The 24,967-nt window shown below is 38.0% G+C and overlaps 1 long non-coding RNA gene across 1 annotated transcript in view; it reads left to right on the top strand.

Annotated features, from left to right (window-relative positions):
* The window catches only part of LOC125768673 (uncharacterized), a 336,169-nt gene extending 311,683 nt beyond the window's left edge, over positions 1 to 24,486 (top strand). The window contains exon 3 of the long non-coding RNA XR_007418943.1: positions 24,134 to 24,486. This is a non-coding gene — a long non-coding RNA (uncharacterized LOC125768673). The remainder of the gene's footprint in view (positions 1 to 24,133) is intronic.
* The last annotated feature ends 481 nt before the right edge of the window (positions 24,487 to 24,967 follow it).

The raw sequence follows: 24,967 nt of genomic DNA, 5'->3' as shown, positions 1-24,967 counted from the left end.
CCCACTAAAAAGGTAAAAACAGCAGAAAAAAACAAACACACAGCGAATAAAAATGTTTCGAATTAACCAATTCGACCGTTATCTTTGCAGCGAAAATGGCTAAAGGCGTATCGAGGCGGGATACTTGACAACCTGCCGATTAATATGAGGTGGAAATGTGAACTTTTCCCTGTGGCTCGTTTGCTGTTCCGAAACAGAAAGCGTGAGTAGAAATATGTTAAGCTGCGTATTTTTATTAACTTACATAATTAAGTTGCAGCTTGCCTCTTGCTGGTGTGTTGTTAGGCAGGAAAGGATGAAATATTTATTAAATAATGTTATAAATATTGCAAAAGGGAATAGTTTACACATGCAAAAAATGTTAAGTTTTATAAAAGCTTACTTTAAAGAAATGCGATTCGGAGAAGAACAAATTCCAATGAAGTTTAATGTAAATGTATAAACATGTTGAATTTGACATTCCCATACGAACCATCAAAGTGGGTTTGTCCATGCATAGATCACACCAGTAAAAAAACACATAATCTCTTTCTTTAGGGTAGAACGAAAGGTTAGGCACAATCGCGAAACGCTGGTCACAGCCTAAACCCGTACCATGGCGTGCATATCGATTACAATTAATTTTCATCCATCGTCGCTTCACACACCTTCATCGGTGGGTTGCGATGTCGCTAAGATGCGCTCCTCCATCTAGATGACGGTGCACGGGAAAACGGTGCGACCAGCGGGAGGTCGTCGATCACGTGCGGCCAGTAACGCTATCGCCCATGTCCTCACAGTTTCAAGCACAGACACAAAAGTGGTCCATTCCCGTCCACAGCCGTCCGCTAAGCCACACTCGCATTTAAATCATTCGTGTGCGTGTGTGTTATTTTATACGGTTCTCTCTGTTCCGTCCTATGCTACAATGTTGGCAAACGAATGAACCAAGCCATAGTTTGCCTCAAGCGCTATCCCCAATGGCTGTGTGGTTGTATTCCTTTTCTTGTTTTGTTATTCAAACGCTTGCAACATAAGAACCCGATGGTTTTAAAGAAAGCAAGCAAAAGAAAGACGATCGACGCAAGAAGACAGACGTATAATGATCGAAGATCCAAAGAGGAACACATCTGAACAAGAAGAGAGGGGAAAAAAAGATCTACACGCGTAAAGATAGATCTGAATGAACAAAAAAGAGTGACTGACAAAGAAGGCAACCGTTGCATCATACAATCGTTAGCAGTATATATTTTTGTCATTAAGCACAACTTACCAAATCACCAATGTGAATGATTGGCTGTGTAATAGAGGTTTAGTTTGTTTGTATGTTTTGCTACTTCTCTTTAGAAGCTGTTCGAACAATAGGGACTACTATTTCGAAACAAACTCCGTGATGAAGTGTGATGAAATAAGAGTGTAATAAATAATTTTGCTAACCATCCCGTTCCGGGGTCGAGAATGGCTAACAGATGCCTGCAACTCCGTCGGATGGAAATGGTCAAAGAGCCTTTCGGCTTTGTCCATCCGTTTCGCTACCGTTTCGAGGTATCGAATAGCTCAGTGCATCTGGCCTTAATATAGCGAATCAGAGAGTCTACAGAGGGACTAATATGAAGTGTTACTAGCTGTGATATTTATTCATCTGCTGAGAACTTCTAATACAAATTTGTGATCAGGTTGTGGAACTGTAATTGTGCTAATATTGGGAATGTATCGTAAGATAATGCAATGTATATATACAAAAAAGGGGAAATTAAGCTAAAAATATTACGCACAACAATGTAATAGTTCAGTGTAAAAGTTCCAGTTAGATCAAGCAGTTACTGTAAACATAAAAGATGAGACATTTTATTTCCTCCTGAAGATCCTTCACGCTATTGCCTTTTATGAATGGTTCGATATTGTAACAATTTATGTCAGCCATTCTGTAGTATCAATGGCCAACATTGCGCCGTCACTGTCGTCGCCGGCAACTGCAATGTCTATTTCTGTGGTTATAGTCACATTTGTAAGGTTTCCACAATATCACTGCATTGTAATCGGACGTGAGGTTTCTTCTCCAGATCACGCACTGTATGAATGTTGTCGCCAGTCGCTTGTACCGAAGGAGTTCCATGAACCTATTTTGTTGGAAACTCAAGTTCCTGTTTGAGACGAATTTAGATGACTAATGAATTATTCCTGCTTACATGCTGTACACCGTCACTGTCATTCTCGGCACTCACTAAGAATTAAATTTGAGATTAATAAATCAAGAAAGACGATAGCTTTTGGGGGAAGATATTGGGGAGGTCCGACGAAATCATCCCTTGTCAAAACTTGCAAGCTACCTGTAGTTTTTTCCAACCTGCAGCAAACCTTCACGCGATGGTAAAGTAAACGAAAACGAAACGGTGGTCCTTCCGGTAAATGATAGGGTGTGTCCATCGTGTATGCCCCCGGGGGCCTATGTTTATCCCCGATTTAGCACTTCCAACGATTCGCGTTCGGTAATCGTTCTACCCGCGTTTCGTTCCCGATCCGCCAGAGGTGTAGGGTTCGATTTTTGGCCGCGAGAGTGTGTTAGAAATTCTACACCGAGCAGGGACAAGCAAAGGCGAACAAATTAACCATTTGCCACTGGCTTGCAAAGCTGCAAGGCTAGTGAGAAATGAAGGATTTAATAGCGGATGAAAAAAAAGAACAACTGTGGAACAGAACTATCACATGTTGAAGGCGAAAACTTGCCATAAAAACCACCGTTCACATCCGTAATGGGCAATGTTGCAGTCGACTTCTTAATGAATGCGTTTTTTTACGTTAATTGCAGTGGTTTTTTTTGTTGGCATCTTCGCAAGTTTTATTTTCTTTTTCTTGCTTGAAGTTGAACGTATGCAAAGAGCTAAAATATGTTTTTTTTCTGTTCGTTTACTAGTGCTTCATAAAAAAGATTGGTAAAATGTGTCCCGTACGAAATGCGACTCATATGAACAAGAGATGTTGGCATGCTCCAAACGGTTTGTAAGAGTATATGTGTGTACAGATGCAACAAACAAAAAAAAAGAGTATTCTCATCGAATGGTAAGCGACAACTTTGGAGCTCATCAGCATTAATATGAGGAGGTTTGACTTGTCAGCAAACATCATCCGTACCTCGGACAAGCTAAGTCTACAGTAAAAAAAAAGTATGAACCAAACAACGAACGAAAAAAAAACAAACCTTTTATATAATTCTTCACGGTCGACAGGGTGGAATACTGGATGGTGGCACAGATAGGGAATGACAGTGTGCCCCGGTGCATGCGCAGTTGCACTTTTTTGACAACGGGAAAGGAATTTGCATATTTCAGCAGCTAAAGACGGACAAAAACGAAACCAGGCCCCCGTGGCTGTTGTTTTGCCCTGGCCCGTCCCCCAAAAGGATGGGACACAGACATTCGTTCGTGGATGTTGCCCGGGTTCCGTTGGGCATTGAATATTCAGGAGTAATGAAGACATTCGGAGTGCGTTACTGGAGCTCGATGTTCTCGAACGAAAAAAAACATGGTTAGGACCAGGAATGTTGCGACATGATCGTATAGTGGAATTTATTGTGCGTTCCTGGTTTAGAGTGCATTGGCTTATTATACAAACAAACATGGATGTTCTTCTTTTTTGCTGTCTGTTGAAAGGATTTCTTCAACATTTTCCCATCATTGGTTGTAATGTACTCTATTTCAACCACAATGATTAGTCATTGATTTTATAGTCGAATGTCTAATGACTCTTCGTTCCATGGAAGTACTAACCTTAAAATGAAGTACTAACCTTAACTCATAATTCAAACCTAAGATGAGGTCCTGCAATATCCTGAGGTCGTACAATTATGATTTGATTTATTTGCTGATGTTTGCTCTCCTCTCATCATTAGGTATTGATTTTTTACTCCAATGTCTCCTGGAACCCAAAATGTATATACCCCAAACGCAAATTTTGGACGCAGATTCGTACAGTTAAAATTTTATCGAGTCAAGACATACCAAGCAAAGCATTCCAGCATCCTTCAGCTTAGATATATACTCTCCTCTGGTTCCTCAACAAATGGTTCCATCTGTGCAAGTGTGCAAAAATCGTTCGCGAAGAAGTTGCTGCCGAACATAACCTGCCAGTAGAACGTCTTGTATTCTCACGACAAAAAAGAAGAACCCTAGTGTGTGTTTCGTAAAACGAGTTTTACCAGTTAAATTTTAATATTTTCCCTGGTACGGTTCACCGCTAGGACGGGGCAAGAAGTTGTCGTCCTGTAGTCTGCAAAGGGAGCTGTTGCACATGTAGAAAAACCTGCTCAACAAACGGAACCACGAGCGCGAAGAACGAAGAGGAAAGGGGTTGGGGGGGGGGGGGGCTTTGATCAGTTTTAGGAAGACTACGACAACAACCACGCACACCAAGATCATGATCGTGATGATGATGACGTTCTGGAAATGATTGCAAAACGTTTATTCCTCAAGTTTTGCCCCAATAAACTCCAACCCTCCAACGAGAGCATCGCCGTGATTAACGCGTTTTTATTCAAATGCAGCACTTGTTCGGTTTTTTGGTGCCCGTGTGTGTGTGTGTGTGTGCTTGGTTTTGTCAGATATGCGAGATCGGTCCCCACTTAGAGGATGTCGGTCCCCATTGGAAGCGCGTAAAACAAATTTCCCAAAAAACCCGACCGCGTGGTCCGCACATCGTCGGCGAATCCAAAAACGGCGGGCGCGGAACCTGTTGGCACCACTGCACACACCATTACAACTTGTTGCTGCGAGCGGGGACGTACCCGAGGATATCTTGGGCACCTCGTGCCTTTTTGGAACCAGGAACAGGTTGCGGTACGAAGAAGCGCGCCTTCAGTTTGTGTGTGTGTGTGCGTGTTTGGTATAACAAAAGTGAGACAGGTTTTTTCAGTTTAAGAAAAAAGAGGTACGAAAAAGAATGAAGAACCTATAACACGAACAAGATATAAAAGTAAACCGCACACATAACGTTTTCTTCCTGCAAGATCTTTTCCTACGGTTTTTTGGTGCAGGAACAGGATAGGGGAACGCAACGCTTTCAATTCCAGATGCGGTCAATGACATGGAACATGTATAACAAAATCTTTAAATGCCACGCAAAATGAGATCGCACAGGAAGTGGGGCGCTTATAAGTGAAAAGATCATCTATAAAGATCTAGTTCTAATGTCATCTTGTTGAACGAAGTGTTCGTGATCAGTGACCAGCTAGTATCGGCAATTCCATTTGCTGTTGAAGTTCCGATTCTGGACGATCATGCGTGTGTGACACAAGGTAACTTAATTTCAGCTTAATACTTAATACTCAATAATGATGATTAGCTCGATTTGTCACTGGATTTACACTTCTAAAGCTCTCGAAATGAAGACAAATGGAATTAAAGTGTCGGAAAGGTGTCAAAGTTTGTTTTTTTTTTTGCTCGTCAGCCAAATTCCATGACAGAGAGTGTCCAATGTTTTTTTTTTTTGGTGTACAATTTACTGCACTAAACTCGAAGTGAAAAGCGTTAAAATGGTTAAATACGCCTTTTCCAACCTGTGTATATGGTGCATACCACGGTGGAGCGTTAACGCGTGGTTGGGCACACACACGTGAAACATTGGAAATTTGAAACCACTTCGAAAATGGTGCGGAAGGGGCGAAACCATTATTAACGGCAGCGATAAAGCGTGTCTTGCTGCAGGAAAGTTTGTGTGGAACATCTTTTCAATTCCACCACCGATCACAACCTCAAAACACACGGTGAGGAACTAATCGCGGGGCGCTTAATAAGCTTCCCATCTCTTGTTGCGTTATCGGCCGGTTGCTCACATGTCTTTTTTTTCGTTGTTGCCATCGCTTTGATACAGTGCGATGCTCTTCCGAAGCTACGTTTACCACCGTTTTTTTCAAAGATTATCGGTGACAAAACGATCATCTCGTCCAGTGTCATCCTACGCGCGCGCACCCGCTTTGCTTCTCCAGCAAGGAATAAATCACCACAGCAGATTCCGTTTGTCATTTCTTTATCTTTCGGTGTACCATTTTTACCCTGCTGCTTGCGGATGGGCTGCGCGTTCGGAAGGCGCGATAAGAAGGCAGCAAGAGAGCAAAACCTCCAGAAGCGTACTGGTTCGGACCGATCGCTTAGAATGTGTGTATGTGAAATGGGTTTTCATTTATCAAAATCAAGCCACCGAGGAATGCACGCAGAACAGAAAGACTTCATGTACACCGAAAGACGCCGGCGCTTTTTTGTTGTTGTTGTTCTTTTGCATTGGTGCTTCTGGTGTACAAGCGGTTTATGACTAGCAACTGCTATTTATAACGCATGAAGAGTGGAACTGATTGTTGTTATCATTTACAGGAGGTTGCTTGCTTGGTTAGTTAGAACTAGTAGCATCTTCAAAACAATATATCAAAATATAAATGCTTTTTAATCTAAAAGTGCGTGTACATCAACGTCTATAGATGTACTAAGTTAGGTTGGAGCTATTTTTAAACATTGATAATATGCTGCGAAGAGGTAGATTGAATGGAAACCGATGAATTGGCAGAAAACCTCCAATAGAATGACAGTTGAAAATCACCAGTACCATACTGTTGCTAAAGGTTTGCTAAATTAAACACTCTGCTGAACACCTGACATTTTCTAGACATTGAACAAAATGCTATCAAATCGTATCGTATCACTTCAAGTGATGTCACGATGATAAGCTACCCATAACCAAACAATCTTGGTTTACTCACACCTTTTTTTCACCGAGCTCGACAACGGCTCACTCCAAGACGGTGGACTCTTATCTGGTGGCTGGTAGTAGTAGCACCTGGTTTTTGTTTTATGACTCAGGTTTACTCAAGATAAGAATCATTCAAACGGGTGCAGAGAGCGTGTTAGCGTGGTAGCGTTGAAAGAGAATCCAATCAGAAGACCCTTAGCTAAGGTTCAACTGAATGGAAGTGAGAATATAGATGAAACAGCTGTTAAAAAGAACAAAAATCGCAAAGACAGCAAGTCTCCTTTGGGAGTCATATATTGGTTTCCAATCTGTGTGTTTGAGTTTGCTGCAATACAGGGCTACTTGCCATGGTGATCACTTCATATCTCTGCTTTAAAGTGAGCCGACTATGACTCCTCTAGTCATGGGTGCAACCCAAGAAGAATTTGGAGAATTGTCTGGTCTTCCAGTATCTCTTCAATGATTTGATTTCGGTTTCATCCTCTATTGTCCTTCCTATTGAGGAACTCAAAAATAGTTTTGAGCATTTGTTTCTCGAACGTGAGTAAGAGTTCCTGTTCGCGCATAGGACAGATTGTATGTCACAAAGGGGTATGTGAGTACTGGGACTGAAATGTTTTAATTTAGTACAACCTTGGACAGGTGTTTTTTGATGAAGAGATTTCATCAAGCTGTTGTATTGTATAATGACTGGCCTGTACTCTTGCACGTATCACGACATTAATGATGTTGTCGATGCTATCTTTGTGCTAGCACCCAAAACCATAAGAATAGAGTTGACGATATTAAAAAAATTCTAGTTGAAAAAAAAAGATCTCCACCAAACTGTTTTGCTCCTTTGCATTAAAAATGATATTACTTGAAGAGTTTGCTATCTTTCCCCAATTCCCAAATAATGTGTAACCTTAACATGGTAAAACCACCCACAGAAACCCTGCAATAAAGGGGATCCTCTTTTTTATGTGCCTTCCGATGTTTAACCCAGTTATAAATGGATCCATTCTTCTTGAGCGATCGTCTTGATCGGGCGTACAGGAACGCGATACACAGAGAGGCGTGTGCGATGTTGTGGATTTAACACGGATTTTTTTTATGGTTTCTTTACTCCACTCTTCTCGATGCTTCATGAACCGGACCAAATTCCCCAAGATCTGGTTTGATCGGGAATCATTGTCGATCGGTAGCGTACCCGGTAGGGTGTTCGTGCATGAAATACCTAAGGCAAGACAAATAAGTTGCGGTTCTATTCGCGTTGGAAACACCACAAGCAATATCAGATAATATTACGTCCAATTCCAACGTTTCATTCTTCGCTTAGTCATCGAAAGCACCCTGTGTACATACGTACCACACAAAAAAAAAGTTCCCGCCTCGAGGGATCGTGTCGATGAAGTTCGTTAGGTGTTAATTTGCGCTAGACCATTCGACCACCGCAAGGCATGTAAGGCAGCAATTGCTGCACGGAAGGATTTTCCCGAACGGCAATTGAAGCGGCATCAATTTTCACTCTCATCGGTGCGATGCTGGCGCGATTTAGTTGGCCTGCTTCCAACGATGGTAGGAACGCGCGAGGTTCTTCACACACGGGAAGATGCTCCCCCAGATGGGATCAAACGAAATGTGCGGGAGAGGCCAAAGTGGTCGGTGATTGCCTGGGCGGCTGCCAGTACTCTATAATTATGCCCGATCGTACTTCTCTCCTCCACGTCACGTCACAGTGTTGCAGCAGCTTTATACCCCCTAGGATCGTGCTGATCGGATGTGGCGCGTGCGCGGCTTAGCCCACCTTTATGGGCGATTTTCGATGGTTATATTGCACACTCTCAAGTATTGTGCTCAAGCTTTTTTTAAGGCATCTTGATATAATCATTCCCCCTCGATACCTTTCCATCAAGATCGAACGATACGAACAGCAATCGAAGCAGTGTACATTGTGTGATAAAAGTGGGAGTAAAGTTACACGGCCATTGAATTCTAAAAGCAATATTTAACTGACCTCTGTTCGAGGCTATCGGGGAATTGCTGTAGCTTTGGTGAAATGAAATCGAAATCACATCGCTATCTACCGGCTCACTGTTGTTTCATCTTCCATCTGTACCTTCTGCAGCACTACCTCTGGCGAAGACACGCGTGCGCCATAATAGATGTCTGAAAATAGATCGCGATCTCCTGCTGCTGCTGTTACTGGTGGCGTACGCTCTCACCGTACGACAAATGCAGGATTGTCACTGTCCCAAACATTCCATCGTACACATCTGCCTGCGTGTACTACCTTCTCCACTACCACATTCTCCCGCCTTTCGCTTCACTTTGGATATTAGCTTACACGCAGGTTTTACTACCACCGTAGCAGTGTTCTTCGGCTTTTGTTTCGTTCCGACCCATTCCCGACATTGTTGTATCGGTCGGGAGCAACTCTTTCCCGGTGGTGTACTTTTCACTTAGGATAGATAGAGGCTCTAAGATTTATCTGCCCAGCAGGGACACTGTCACAGACGCACACACGTCTCGATGTACGAGTGAATGTGTACGCCGGGTGAAATTTAAAGCTGTGCTGTTAAGTATTTATTGCCGGCATTATTGAAGATGGTGGCGGCTTTTGCTACTTTGACGGGGACTTTGTTGTAATGGCTGTCGGAGCAAGAGTTAGGCAAGAGTTACGAAGCTTAATCTTCGGGTGGCACTAGCGTTACTACTGTAATTTCTTGACATTTAGAACAGTATATGGCCGGAGAAAGATCATTTTTAGCATTAGTGTCTTTTGTAGGTAGGATATTTTGTTGATATCTGGTTCAAATATGTGACCAACTTTTCGATACTACCACTCGGATAACAATGTCTCTAAAACGCTGATGATCCGTGTACGTGTATCAATGCCCTTTTGAAAATTTTGACCAGTTGACACAACACAATCGGTTTCAAATTCTAATGAGGACTTAACTAGTGGGCCTTTTGCTTCGATCGATGAAGCTCTCATCTATTTGCGATGAACCGATTTAAAAAAAAATCATTTGAAATGGAGTGGGAATAGATAGCGAATATATTTGCATATATCGAATTAAGGAGTACGATCCCCTTGGTTAGTGTTGGTACTGTTTGAATAATTCAATACAAGAAGCTACACCCTTGAAAGTGCGTCGAAGCAGATGAGTGTCTATACGAGGAACGTGCGAGTAACGTGTAGACAGCCAATACAATACGAACGCGGTAAGCGTTCTTTGTAAATGTTTCTATATTTACCATAAAGTTCAGTTCAGTTCAATTCTTTCGAGACACTTTTGGACGATTGAAGCAGCAAGCAGTATGCCAGCATATAGAAGTGAAGAAAAATGTACAACTCTTTAATGTTTGTGGGTAAATACAAACGTCTTTATCGGAAAGATGTTTACTATTAACATGTGTTATTTGAACTGTCATACTATCACTTGACATCAGGGATATGATTACTTAAATTTATTTATAGTAGTATTTCTATAGGATCAACCAACAAGTTTGAACCGGTAATGCACGACACGTTCCGTTTAAATCTCGACAATATTGTGAATTTCATACAATATGAAGAACTTCACTATCGAGGCAATGTAATCTTATCCGGTAAAGGTTAGTTAGAGTCAAATCAGGCATTAAAAATAGATGCTCTCTAAAATGTTTAATGAAAGACTCAGAATCTTCCCCACACAATGTGACCTTTTCGATCTGATAGCGTGTAAGCTGATAGAATATAAACATAATGGTTTATGTGTCAATAATGGAAAAGAATCGTTGTTCTCTTATCAAGCTGCGTTTGACATTCGATTCACATTGATACTTAGCAGATTAATTAGAAGCAATTCATCAATCTGTTTACACATTCTACGGTTCATACAAATCAACTTAAGGGGGTGGTGCACTCAGGCGGCCAAGAAAAGTCATGATTACTTTAAGAACGATTACACAAAACGTTGCGAAAAATTTAAAAATTCAAATCAGAGCTCGTTCATATCGAACTATCTGTACCTTGTCTGCTTCGCTTTTCGGTATTGTATCTTTAGAATGGAGTATCGCATGAACAACGGGTAGTATCTCTGTCAAAGCAGTTTGACATCCCTGCACTAGGACCGCTTGATTCCGGTAGAGGGCGTCAGGGTATATGTATATGGGGGCGACAAGCGCACGGCTCTCTTATTTTCGAATACGGCAAAACAGAAAACAGGCAATAAATTTGAACCAGATTTACATGAAGATTTCATGATAAGGTGAAGTTTTGCATACCACTGTACAAAAATTGAACAATCTCAAAAAATAATTTAACTTAAACTTGTTTGTAGAAAATTATCACCCAAATTAAATACTTCTCGCTCTGCCTAACTATCAAACATGTATAAGAGAAAAGGGCGGTTGTATGATCGGAAAATACATGAAACGAGATCCGCCTCTGCTTAGGAGATAGGCAAATTTATAGCATTTTTTTTATTATTTTTTATTCTTTTTTTTACTTAAAGCGTTATTTGAGTGAAAAGAAACTCATTGCAACCAATTGGCATTAAAATAAATCAATTTAATTTTTTTTGCAAAATTTCTCAAAAAAATGGCAAGGGGTACCCCTTATGAAATTTTCGAGTTGAAAATTTTTTGAAATTTTTTTTCTCATTTTTTACACTTTTTTTAATTTAAAGCATTATTTGAGTGAAAAGAAACTCATTGCAACAAATTCCCATTAAAATATATCACATTTATAAATTTTGCTACATTGGTGAAAAATGAGGAAAGTTTTACATTTTCTCAAACAGGGTATGGAACTTGGTTTCTTGAATAACTTCTGGCACAGACATCTGAGAGCATGGCTGTCCAAGAAGAAAATGTAGCCATTGGTGCCATCTATCGACCACAGGTTAAAGATTGGCGATCCGTTGGATACCGACCGAGTTATAGGCAAAACTTGGTGCAAAAATGAGGAAAATTTTACATTTTCTCAAACAGGGTAAGGAACTTGGTTCCTCAAATAACTTCTGGCACAGACATCTGAGGGCAAGGCCGTCCAAGAAGAAAATGTAGCCATTGTGGCCATCTATCGACCACAGGTTAAAGATTGGCGATCCGTTGGATACCGACCGAGTTATAGGCAAAATTTGGTGCAAAAATGAGTCTTATGAAATTTTCAAATTTTTATATTTTTTTCAATTTTTTCTGATTTTTTACTCTTTTTTATATTTTAAGCATTATTTGAGTGAAAAGAAAGTCATTGCAACCAATTGGCATTAAAATAAATCAATTTAAATTTTTTTGCAAAATTTCTCAAAAAAATGGCAAGGGGTACCCCTTATGAAATTTTCGAGTTGAAAATTTTTTAAAATTTTTTTTCTCATTTTTTACACTTTTTTTAATTTAAAGCATTATTTGAGTGAAAAGAAACTCATTGCAACCAATTGGCATTAAAATAAATCAATTTAAATTTTTTTGCAAAATTTCTCAAAAAAATGGCAAGGGGTACCCCTTATTTTTTGAAATTTTTTTTCTCATTTTTTACACTTTTTTTAATTTAAAGCATTATTTGAGTGAAAAGAAACTCATTGCAACAAATTCCCATTAAAATATATCACATTTATAAATTTTGCTACATTATTGAAAAATGAGGAAAATTTTACATTTTCTCAAACAGGGTATGAAACATGGATTCTCGAATAACTTCTGGCACAGACATCTGAGAGCATGGCCGTCCAAGAAGAAAATGTAGCCATTGGTGCCATCTATCGACCACAGGTTAAAGATTGGCGATCCGTTGGATACCGACCGAGTTATAGGCAAAACTTGGTGCAAAAATGAGGAAAATTTTACATTTTCTCAAACAGGGTAAGGAACTTGGTTCCTCAAATAACTTCTGGCACAGACATCTGAGGGCAAGGCCGTCCAAGAAGAAAATGTAGCCATTGGTGCCATCTATCGACCACAGGTTAAAGATTGGCGATCTGTTGGATACCGACCGAGTTATAGGCAAAACTTGGTGCAAAAATGAGGAAAATTTTACATTTTCTCAAACAGGGTAAGGAACTTGGTTCCTCAAATAACTTCTGGCACAGACATCTGAGGGCAAGGCCGTCCAAGAAGAAAATGTAGCCATTGTGGCCATCTATCGACCACAGGTTAAAGATTGGCGATCCGTTGGATACCGACCGAGTTATAGGCAAAATTTGGTGCAAAAATGAGTCTTATGAAATTTTCAAATTTTTATATTTTTTTCAATTTTTTTCTGATTTTTTATTCTTTTTTATATTTTAAGCATTATTTGAGTGAAAAGAAAGTCATTGCAACCAATTGGCATTAAAATAAATCAATTTAAATTTTTTTTGCAAAATTTCTCAAAAAAATGGCAAGGGGTACCCCTTATGAAATTTTCGAGTTGAAAATTTTTTGAAATTTTTTTTCTCATTTTTTACACTTTTTTTAATTTAAAGCATTATTTGAGTGAAAAGAAACTCATTGCAACAAATTCCCATTAAAATATATCACATTTATAAATTTTGCTACATTGGTGAAAAATGAGGAAAATTTTACATTTTCTCAAACAGGGTATGGAATTTGGTTTCTCGAATAACTTCTGGCACAGACATCTGAGAGCATGGCCGTCCAAGAAGAAAATGTAGCCATTGGTGCCATCTATCGACCACAGGTTAAAGATTGGCGATCCGTTGGATACCGACCGAGTTATAGGCAAAACTTGGTGCAAAAATGAGGAAAATTTTACATTTTCTCAAACAGGGTAAGGAACTTGGTTCCTCAAATAACTTCTGGCACAGACATCTGAGGGCAAGGCCGTCCAAGAAGAAAATGTAGCCATTGTGGCCATCTATCGACCACAGGTTAAAGAATGGCGATCCGTTGGATACCGACCGAGTTATAGCCAAAATTTGGTGCAAAAATGAGTCTTATGAAATTTTCAAATTTTTATATTTTTTTCAATTTTTTCTGATTTTTTACTCTTTTTTATATTTTAAGCATTATTTGAGTAAAAAGAAAGTCATTGCAACCAATTGGCATTAAAATAAATCAATTTAAATTTTTTTGCAAAATTTCTCAAAAAAAATGGCAAGGGGTACCCCTTATGAAATTTTCGAGTTGAAAATTTTTTAAAATTTTTTAAAATTTTTTTTCTGATTTTTTATTGTTTTTTAAATTTAAAGTACTATTTTAGTGAAAAGAAACTTATTGCAACAAAATTCGCATTAAAATATACCACATTTTTCAATTTTGCTAAATTGCTCAAAAATGAAGAAAATTTTACGTTTTCTCAAACAGGATAAGGAACTTGGTTCCGCGAATAACTTCTGGCACAGAGATCTGAGGGCAAGGCCTTCCAAGAAAAAAATGTAGCCATTGTTGCCATCTATCGACCACAGGTAAAAGATTGGCGATCTGTTGGATACCGACCGAGTTATAGGCAAAATTTGGTGCAAAAATGAGGAAAATTTTACATTTTCTCAAACAGGGTAAGGAACTTGGTTCCTCAAATAACTTCTGGCACAGACATCTGAGGGCAAGGCCGTCCAAGAAGAAAATGTAGCCATTGTTGCCATCTATCGACCACAGGTTAAAGATTGGCGATCCGTTGGATACCGACCGAGTTATAGGCAAAATTTGGTGCAAAAATGAGGAAAATTTTACATTTTCTCAAACAGGGTAAGGAACTTGGTTCCTCAAATAACTTCTGGCACAGACATCTGAGGGCAAGGCCGTCCAAGAAGAAAATGTAGCCATTGTTGCCATCTATCGACCACAGGTTAAAGATTGGCGATCCGTTGGATACCGACCGAGTTATAGGCAAAATTTGGTGCAAAAATGAGTCTTATGAAATTTTCAAATTTTATATTTTTTTCAATTTTTTCTGATTTTTTACTCTTTTTTATATTTTAAGCATTATTTGAGTGAAAAGAAAGTCATTGCAACCAATTGGCATTAAAATAAATCAATTTAAATTTTTTTGCAAAATTTCTCAAAAAAATGGCAAGGGGTACCCCTTATGAAATTTTCGAATTGAAAATTTTTTGAAATTTTTTTTCTCATTTTTTACACTTTTTTTTATTTAAAGCATTATTTGAGTGAAAAGAAACTCATTGCAACAAATTCCCATTAAAATATATCACATTTATAAATTTTGCTACATTGGTGAAAAATGAGGAAAATTTTACATTTTCTCAAACAGGGTATGGAACTTGGTTTCTCGAATAACTTCTGGCACAGACATCTGAGAGCATGGCCGTCCAAGAAGAAAATGTAGCCATTGGTGCCATCTATCGACCACAGGTTAAAGATTGGCGATCCGTTGGATACCGACCGAGTTATAGGCAAAACTTGGTGCAAAAATGAGGAAAATTTTACATTTTCTCAAACAGGGTAAGGAACTTGGTTCCTCAAATAACTTCTGGCACAGACATCTGAGGGCAAGGCCGTCCAAGAAGAAAATGTAGCCATTGTGGCCATCTATCGACCACAGGTTAAAGATTGGCGATCCGTTGGATACCGACCGAGTTATAGGCAAAACTTGGTGCAAAAATGAGGAAAATTTTACATTTTCTCAAACAGGGTAAGGAACTTGGTTCCTCGAATAACTTCTGGCACAGACATCTGAGGGCAAGGCCGTCCAAGAAGAAAATGTAGCCATTGTTGCCATCTATCGACCACAGGTTAAAGATTGGCGATCTGTTGGATACCGACCGAGTTATAGGCAAAATTTGGTGCAAAAATGAGGAAAATTTTACATTTTCTCAAACAGGGTAAGGAACTTGGTTCCTCGAATAACTTCTGGCACAGACATCTGAGGGCAAGGCCGTCCAAGAAGAAATTGTAGCCATTGTTGCCATCTATCGACCACAGGTAAAAGATTGGCGATCCGTTGGATACCGACCGAGTTATAGGCAAAACTTGGTGCAAAAATGAGGAAAATTTTACATTTTCTCAAACAGGGTAAGGAACTTGGTTCCTCGAATGACTTCTGTCACAGACATCTGAGGGCAAGGCCGTCCAAGAAGAAAATGTAGCCATTGTTGCCATCTATCGACCACAGGTTAAAGATTGGCGATCTGTTGGATACCGACCGAGTTATAGGCAAAATTTGGTGCAAAAATGAGGAAAATTTTACATTTTCTCAAACAGGGTAAGGAACTTGGTTCCTCAAATAACTTCTGGCACAGACATCTGAGGGCAAGGCCGTCCAAGAAGAAAATGTAGCCATTGGTGCCATCTATCGACCACAGGTTAAAGATTGGCGATCCGTTGGATACCGACCGAGTTATAGGCAAAATTTGGTGCAAAAATGAGTCTTATGAAATTTTCAAATTTTTATATTTTTTTCAATTTTTTCTGATTTTTTACACTTTTTTATATTTTAAGCATTATTTGAGTGAAAAGAAAGTCATTGCAACCAATTGGCATTAAAATAAATCAATTTAAATTTTTTTGCAAAATTTCTCAAAAAAATGGCAAGGGGTACCCCTTATGAAATTTTCGAGTTGAAAATTTTTTGAAATTTTTTTTCTCATTTTTTACACTTTTTTAAATTTAAAGCATTATTTGAGTGAAAAGAAATTCATTGCAACCAATTGGCATTAAAATAAATCAATTTAAATTTTTTTGCAAAATTTCTCAAAAAAATGGCAAGGGGTACCCCTTATGAAATTATCGAGTTGAAAATTTTTAGAAATTTTTTTTCTCATTTTTTACACTTTTTTTAATTTAAAGCATTATTTGAGTGAAAAGAAACTCATTGCAACAAATTCCCATTAAAATATATCACATTTATAAATTTTGCTACATTGGTGAAAAATGAGGAAAATTTTACATTTTCTCAAACAGGGTATGGAATTTGGTTTCTCGAATAACTTCTGGCACAGACATCTGAGAGCATGGCCGTCCAAGAAGAAAATGTAGCCATTGGTGCCATCTATCGACCACAGGTTAAAGATTGGCGATCCATTGGATACCGACCGAGTTATAGGCAAAACTTGGTGCAAAAATGAGGAAAATTTTACATTTTCTCAAACAGGGTAAGGAACTTGGTTCCTCAAATAACTTCTGGCACAGACATCTGAGGGCAAGGCCGTCCAAGAAGAAAATGTAGCCATTGTGGCCATCTATCGACCACAGGTTAAAGATTGGCGATCCGTTGGATACCGACCGAGTTATAGCCAAAATTTGGTGCAAAAATGAGTCTTATGAAATTTTCAAATTTTTATATTTTTTTCAATTTTTTCTGATTTTTTACTCTTTTTTATATTTTAAGCATTATTTGAGTGAAAAGAAAGTCATTGCAACCAATTGGCATTAAAATAAATCAATTTAAATTTTTTTGCAAAATTTCTCAAAAAAAATGGCAAGGGGTACCCCTTATGAAATTTTCGAGTTGAAAATTTTTTAAAATTTTTTTTCTGATTTTTTATTGTTTTTTAAATTTAAAGTACTATTTTAGTGAAAAGAAACTTATTGCAACAAAATTCGCATTAAAATATACCACATTTTTCAATTTTGCTAAATTGCTCAAAAATGAAGAAAATTTTACGTTTTCTCAAACAGGATAAGGAACTTGGTTCCGCGAATAACTTCTGGCACAGACATCTGAGGGCAAGGCCTTCCAAGAAAAAAATGTAGCCATTGTTGCCATCTATCGACCACAGGTAAAAGATTGGCGATCTGTTGGATACCGACCGAGTTATAGGCAAAACTTGGTGCAAAAATGAGGAAAATTTTACATTTTCTCAAACAGGGTAAGGAACTTGGTTCCTCAAATAACTTCTGGCACAGACATCTGAGGGCAAGGCCGTCCAAGAAGAAAATGTAGCCATTGTTGCCATCTATCGACCACAGGTTAAAGATTGGCGATCTGTTGGATACCGACCGAGTTATAGGCAAAATTTGGTGCAAAAATGAGGAAAATTTTACATTTTCTCAAACAGGGTAAGGAACTTGGTTCCTCAAATAACTTCTGGCACAGACATCTGAGGGCAAGGCCGTCCAAGAAGAAAATGTAGCCATTGTTGCCATCTATCGACCACAGGTTAAAGATTGGCGATCCGTTGGATACCGACCGAGTTATAGGCAAAATTTGGTGCAAAAATGAGTCTTATGAAATTTTCAAATTTTATATTTTTTTCAATTTTTTCTGATTTTTTACTCTTTTTTATATTTTAAGCATTATTTGAGTGAAAAGAAAGTCATTGCAACCAATTGGCATTAAAATAAATCAATTTAAATTTTTTTGCAAAATTTCTCAAAAAAAAGGCAAGGGGTACCCCTTATGAAATTTTCGAGTTGAAAATTTTTTGAAATTTTTTTTCTCATTTTTTACACTTTTTTTAATTTAAAGCATTATTTGAGTGAAAAGAAACTCATTGCAACAAATTCCCATTAAAATATATCACATTTATAAATTTTGCTACATTGGTGAAAAATGAGGAAAATTTTACATTTTCTCAAACAGGGTATGGAACTTGGTTTCTCGAATAACTTCTGGCACAGACATCTGAGAGCATGGCCGTCCAAGAAGAAAATGTAGCCATTGGTGCCATCTATCGACCACAGGTTAAAGATTGGCGATCCGTTGGATACCGACCGAGTTATAGGCAAAACTTGGTGCAAAAATGAGGAAAATTTTACATTTTCTCAAACAGGGTAAGGAACTTGGTTCCTCAAATAACTTCTGGCACAGACATCTGAGGGCAAGGCCGTCCAAGAAGAAAATGTAGCCATTGTGGCCATCTATCGACCACAGGTTAAAGATTGGCGATCCGTTGGATACCGACCGAGTTATAGCAAAAATTTGGTGCAAAAATGAGTCTTATGAAATTTTCAAATTTTTATATTTTTTTCAATTTTTTCTGATTTTTTACTCTTTTTTATATTTTAAGCATTATTTGAGTGAAAAGAAAGTCATTGCAACCAATTGGCATTAAAATAAATCAATTTAAATTTTTTTGCAAAATTTCTCAAAAAAAATGGCAAGGGGTACCCCTTATGAAATTTTCGAGTTGAAAATTTTTTGAATTTTTTTTTCTGATTTTTTATTGTTTTTTAAATTTAAAGTACTATTTTAGTGAAAAGAAACTTATTGCAACAAAATTCGCATTAAAATATATCACATTTTTCAATTTTGCTAAATTGCTCAAAAATGAAGAAAATTTTACGTTTTCTCAAACAGGATAAGGAACTTGGTTCCGCGAATAACTTCTGGCACAGACATCTGAGGGCAAGGCCTTCCGAAAAAAATGTAGCCATTGTTGCCATCTATCGACCACAGGTTAAAGATTGGCGATCCGTTGGATACCGACCGAGTTATAGGCAAAACTTAATGCAAAAATGAGGAAAATTTTACATTTTCTCAAACAGGGTAAGGAACTTGGTTCCTCGAATAACTTCTGGCACAGACATCTGAGAGCCTGGCCGTCCAAGAGGGAAGTGTAGCCATTGGTGCCATCTATCGACCACAGGTTAAAGATTGGCGATCTGTTGGATACCGACCGAGTTATAGGCAAAATTTGGTGCAAAAATGAGGAAAATTTGGCTAAAGTCTGAAACACGACCCCCCCCACTCACGGTCACTCATCTGCGTGTCAATTTTTCGTACAGGGTGGTTCGGAGACTATGCAATGTGGCCAGAATTTGATTTTTTTTACAATTACTATTAAATTGTAAGGAGGTTTTCGCATAGTGAAAAGTGATTTTTTCATCGAGGAACCAAGTTCCATACGCTGTTTGTGAAACCGTAAAATTTTCCTCATTTTTGGCCCAACTTTGCCCCATAGCTCCGCCGGTATCCAAGATATTGCCAAACTTTCTTCTGGCCATGGCTAGATGGCACTTGTGGCTACATTTCGTCCATGCACCACTAATCGCTACCATGTCTGTGGCCGGAGCTATTCGCGAAAGCTCCAACGGATCGCCAATCTTTGACCTGTGGTCGATAGATGGCACCAATTGCTACATTTTCTTCTTCGACGGCCATGCCCTCAGGTGTCTGTGTCTCGAAACATAATTAAAAAACACGCAACCGATTTCGAACCACCCTGCACGAAAAAAAGTCACTCAAATGAGTGCCCGTGAGTGGGGGGGGTCGTGTTTCAGACTTTAGCCGAAAATTTTACATTTTCTCAAACAGGGTAAGGAACTTGGTTCCTCAAATAACTTCTGGCACAGACATCTGAGGGCAAGGCCGCCCAAGAAGAAAATGTAGCCATTGGTGCCATCTATCGACCACAGGTTAAAGATTGGTGATCCGTTGGATACCGACCGAGTTATAGGCAAAATTTGGTGCAAAAATGAGTCTTATGAAATTTTCAAATTTTTATATTTTTTTCAATTTTTTCTGATTTTTTACTCTTTTTCATATTTTAAGCATTATTTGAGTGAAAAGAAAGTCATTGCAACCAATTGGCATTAAAATAAATCAATTTAAATTTTTTTGCAAAATTTCTCAAAAAAATGGCAAGGGGTACCCCTTATGAAATTTTCGAGTTGAAAATTTTTTGAAATTTTTTTTCTCATTTTTTACACTTTTTTTAATTTAAAGCATTATTTGAGTGAAAAGAAACTCATTGCAACAAATTTCCATTAAAATATATCACATTTATAAATTTTGCTACATTGGTGAAAAATGAGGAAAATTTTACATTTTCTCAGAGTATGGAACTTGGTTTCTCGAATAACTTCTGGCACAGACATCTGAGAGCATGGCCGTCCAAGAAGAAAATGTAGCCATTGGTGCCATCTATCGACCACAGGTTAAAGATTTTCGATCCGTTGGATACCGACCGAGTTGTAGGCAAAACTTGGTGCAAAAATGAGGAAAATTTTACATTTTCTCAAACAGGGTAAGGAACTTGGTTCCTCAAATAACTTCTGGCACAGACATCTGAGGGCAAGGCCGTCCAAGAAGAAAATGTAGCCATTGTTGCCATCTATCGACCACAGGTTAAAGATTGGCGATCCGTTGGATACCGACCGAGTTATAGGCAAAATTTGGTGCAAAAATGAGGAAAATTTTACATTTTCTCAAACAGGGTAAGGAACTTGGTTCCTCAAATAACTTCTGGCACAGACATCTGAGGGCAAGGCCGTCCAAGAAGAAAATGTAGCCATTGTTGCCATCTATCGACCACAGGTTAAAGATTGGCGATCTGTTGGATACCGACCGAGTTATAGGCAAAATTTGGTGCAAAAATGAGTCTTATGAAATTTTCAAATTTTATATTTTTTTCAATTTTTTCTGATTTTTTACTCTTTTTTATATTTTAAGCATTATTTGAGTGAAAAGAAAGTCATTGCAACCAATTGGCATTAAAATAAATCAATTTAATTTTTTTTGCAAAATTTCTCAAAAAAATGGCAAGGGGTACCCCTTATGAAATTTTCGAGTTGAAAATTTTTTGAAATTTTTTTTCTCATTTTTTACACTTTTTTTAATTTAAAGCATTACTTGAGTGAAAAGAAACTTATTGCAACCAATTGGCATTAAAATAAATCAATTTAATTTTTTTTGCAAAATTTCTCAAAAAAATGGCAAGGGGTACCCCTTATGAAATTTTCGAATTGAAAATTTTTTGAAATTTTTTTTCTCATTTTTTACACTTTTCTTTATTTAAAGCATTATTTGAGTGAAAAGAAACTCATTGCAACAAATTCCCATTAAAATATATCACATTTATAAATTTTGCTACATTGGTGAAAAATGAGGAAAGTTTTACATTTTCTCAAACAGGGTATGGAACTTGGTTTCTCGAATAACTTCTGGCACAGACATCTGAGAGCATGGCCGTCCAAGAAGAAAATGTAGCCATTGGTGCCATCTATCGACCACAGGTTAAAGATTGGCGATCCGTTGGATACCGACCGAGTTATAGGCAAAACTTGGTGCAAAAATGAGGAAAATTTTACATTTTCTCAAACAGGGTAAGGAACTTGGTTCCTCAAATAACTTCTGGCACAGACATCTGAGGGCAAGGCCGTCCAAGAAGAAAATGTAGCCATTGGTGCCATCTATCGACCACAGGTTAAAGATTGGCGATCCGTTGGATACCGACCGAGTTATAGGCAAAACTTGGTGCAAAAATGAGGAAAATTTTACATTTTATCAAACAGGGTAAGGAACTTGGTTCCTCGAATAACTTCTGGCACAGACATCTGAGGGCAAGGCCGTCCAAGAAGAAAATGTAGCCATTGTTGCCATCTATCGACCACAGGTTAAAGATTGGCGATCCGTTGGATACCAACCGAGTTATAGGCAAAACTTGGTGCAAAAATGAGGAAAATTTTACATTTTCTCAAACAGGGTAAGGAACTTGGTTCCTCGAATAACTTCTGGCACAGACATCTGAGGGCAAGGCCGTCCAAGAAGAAAATGTAGCCATTGTTGCCATCTATCGACCACAGGTTAAAGATTGGCGATCTGTTGGATACCGACCGAGTTATAGGCAAAATTTGGTGCAAAAATGAGGAAAATTTTACATTTTCTCAAACAGGGTAAGGAACTTGGTTCCTGGAATAACTTCTGGCACAGACATCTGAGGGCAAGGCCGTCCAAGAAGAAAATGTAGCCATTGTTGCCATCTATCGACCACAGGTTAAAGATTGGCGATCTGTTGGATACCGACCGAGTTATAGGCAAAATTTGGTGCAAAAATGAGGAAAATTTTACATTTTCTCAAACAGGGTAAGGAACTTGGTTCCTCGAATGACTTCTGGCACAGACATCTGAGGGCAAGGCCGTCCAAGAAGAAAATGTAGCCATTGTTGCCATCTATCGACCACAGGTTAAAGATTGGCGATCCGTTGGATACCGACCGAGTTATAGGCAAAATTTGGTGCAAAAATGAGGAAAATTTTACATTTTCTCAAACAGGGTAAGGAACTTGGTTCCTCAAATAACTTCTGGCACAGACATCTGAGGGCAAGGCCGTCCAAGAAGAAAATGTAGCCATTGGTGCCATCTATCGACCACAGGTTAAAGATTGGCGATCCGTTGGATACCGACCGAGTTATAGGCAAAATTTGGTGCAAAAATGAGTCTTATGAAATTTTCAAATTTTTATATTTTTTTCAATTTTTTCTGATTTTTTACCCTTTTTCATATTTTAAGCATTATTTGAGTGAAAAGAAAGTCATTGCAACCAATTGGCATTAAAATAAATCAATTTAAATTTTTTTGCAAAATTTCTCAAAAAAATGGCAAGGGGTACCCCTTATGAAATTTTCGAGTTGAAAATTTTTTGAAATTTTTTTTCTCATTTTTTACACTTTTTTAAATTTAAAGCATTATTTGAGTGAAAAGAAACTTATTGCAACCAATTGGCATTAAAATAAATCAATTTAATTTTTTTTGCAAAATTTCTCAAAAAAATGGCAAGGGGTACCCCTTATGAAATTTTCGAATTGAAAATTTTTTGAAATTTTTTTTCTCATTTTTTACACTTTTTTTTATTTAAAGCATTATTTGAGTGAAAAGAAACTCATTGCAACAAATTCCCATTAAAATATATCACATTTATAAATTTTGCTACATTGGTGAAAAATGAGGAAAATTTTACATTTTCTCAAACAGGGTATGGAACTTGGTTTCTCGAATAACTTCTGGCACAGACATCTGAGAGCATGGCCGTCCAAGAAGAAAATGTAGCCATTGGTGCCATCTATCGACCACAGGTTAAAGATTGGCGATCCGTTGGATACCGACCGAGTTATAGGCAAAACTTGGTGCAAAAATGAGGAAAATTTTACATTTTCTCAAACAGGGTAAGGAACTTGGTTCCTCAAATAACTTCTGGCACAGACATCTGAGGGCAAGGCCGTCCAAGAAGAAAATGTAGCCATTGTGGCCATCTATCGACCACAGGTTAAAGATTGGCGATCCGTTGGATACCGACCGAGTTATAGGCAAAACTTGGTGCAAAAATGAGGAAAATTTTACATTTTATCAAACAGGGTAAGGAACTTGGTTCCTCAAATAACTTCTGGCACAGACATCTGAGGGCAAGGCCGTCCAAGAAGAAAATGTAGCCATTGTTGCCATCTATCGACCACAGGTTAAAGATTGGCGATCCGTTGGATACCGACCGAGTTATAGGCAAAACTTGGTGCAAAAATGAGGAAAATTTTACATTTTCTCAAACAGGGTAAGGAACTTGGTTCCTCGAATAACTTCTGGCACAGACATCTGAGGGCAAGGCCGTCCAAGAAGAAAATGTAGCCATTGTTGCCATCTATCGACCACAAGTTAAAGATTGGCGATCTGTTGGATACCGACCGAGTTATAGGCAAAATTTGGTGCAAAAATGAGGAAAATTTTACATTTTCTCAAACAGGGTAAGGAACTTGGTTCCTCGAATAACTTCTGGCACAGACATCTGAGGGCAAGGCCGTCCAAGAAGAAAATGTAGCCATTGTTGCCATCTATCGACCACAGGTTAAAGATTGGCGATCCGTTGGATACCGACCGAGTTGTAGGCAAAACTTGGTGCAAAAATGAGGAAAATTTTACATTTTCTCAAACAGGGTAAGGAACTTGGTTCCTCAAATAACTTCTGGCACAGACATCTGAGGGCAAGGCCGTCCAAGAAGAAAATGTAGCCATTGGTGCCATCTATCGACCACAGGTTAAAGATTGGCGATCCGTTGGATACCGACCGAGTTATAGGCAAAATTTGGTGCAAAAATGAGTCTTATGAAATTTTCAAATTTTTATATTTTTTTCAATTTTTTCTGATTTTTTACACTTTTTTATATTTTAAGCATTATTTGAGTGAAAAGAAAGTCATTGCAACCAATTGGCATTAAAATAAATCAATTTAAATTTTTTTGCAAAGTTTCTCAAAAAAATGGCAAGGGGTACCCCTTATGAAATTTTCGAGTTGAAAATTTTTTGAAATTTTTTTTCTCATTTTTTACACTTTTTTAAATTTAAAGCATTATTTGAGTGAAAAGAAACTCATTGCAACCAATTGGCATTAAAATAAATCAATTTAAATTTTTTTGCAAAATTTCTCAAAAAAATGGCAAGGGGTACCCCTTATGAAATTTTCGAGTTGAAAATTTTTTGAAATTTTTTTTCTCATTTTTTACACTTTTTTTAATTTAAAGCATTATTTGAGTGAAAAGAAACTCATTGCAACAAATTCCCATTAAAATATACCACATTTATAAAGTTTGCTAAATTGCTCAAAAATGAGGAAAATTTTACATTTTCTCAAACAGAGTAAGGAACTTGGTTCCTCGAATAACTTCTGGCACAGACATCTGA

This window comes from Anopheles funestus, chromosome 3RL (assembly GCF_943734845.2).
Source record: "Anopheles funestus chromosome 3RL, idAnoFuneDA-416_04, whole genome shotgun sequence".
NCBI classification, from domain to species: domain Eukaryota; kingdom Metazoa; phylum Arthropoda; class Insecta; order Diptera; family Culicidae; genus Anopheles; species Anopheles funestus.
The sequence above is the reverse complement of the archived record's forward strand: the minus strand, read 5'-3'. Positions and strand labels throughout refer to the sequence as shown.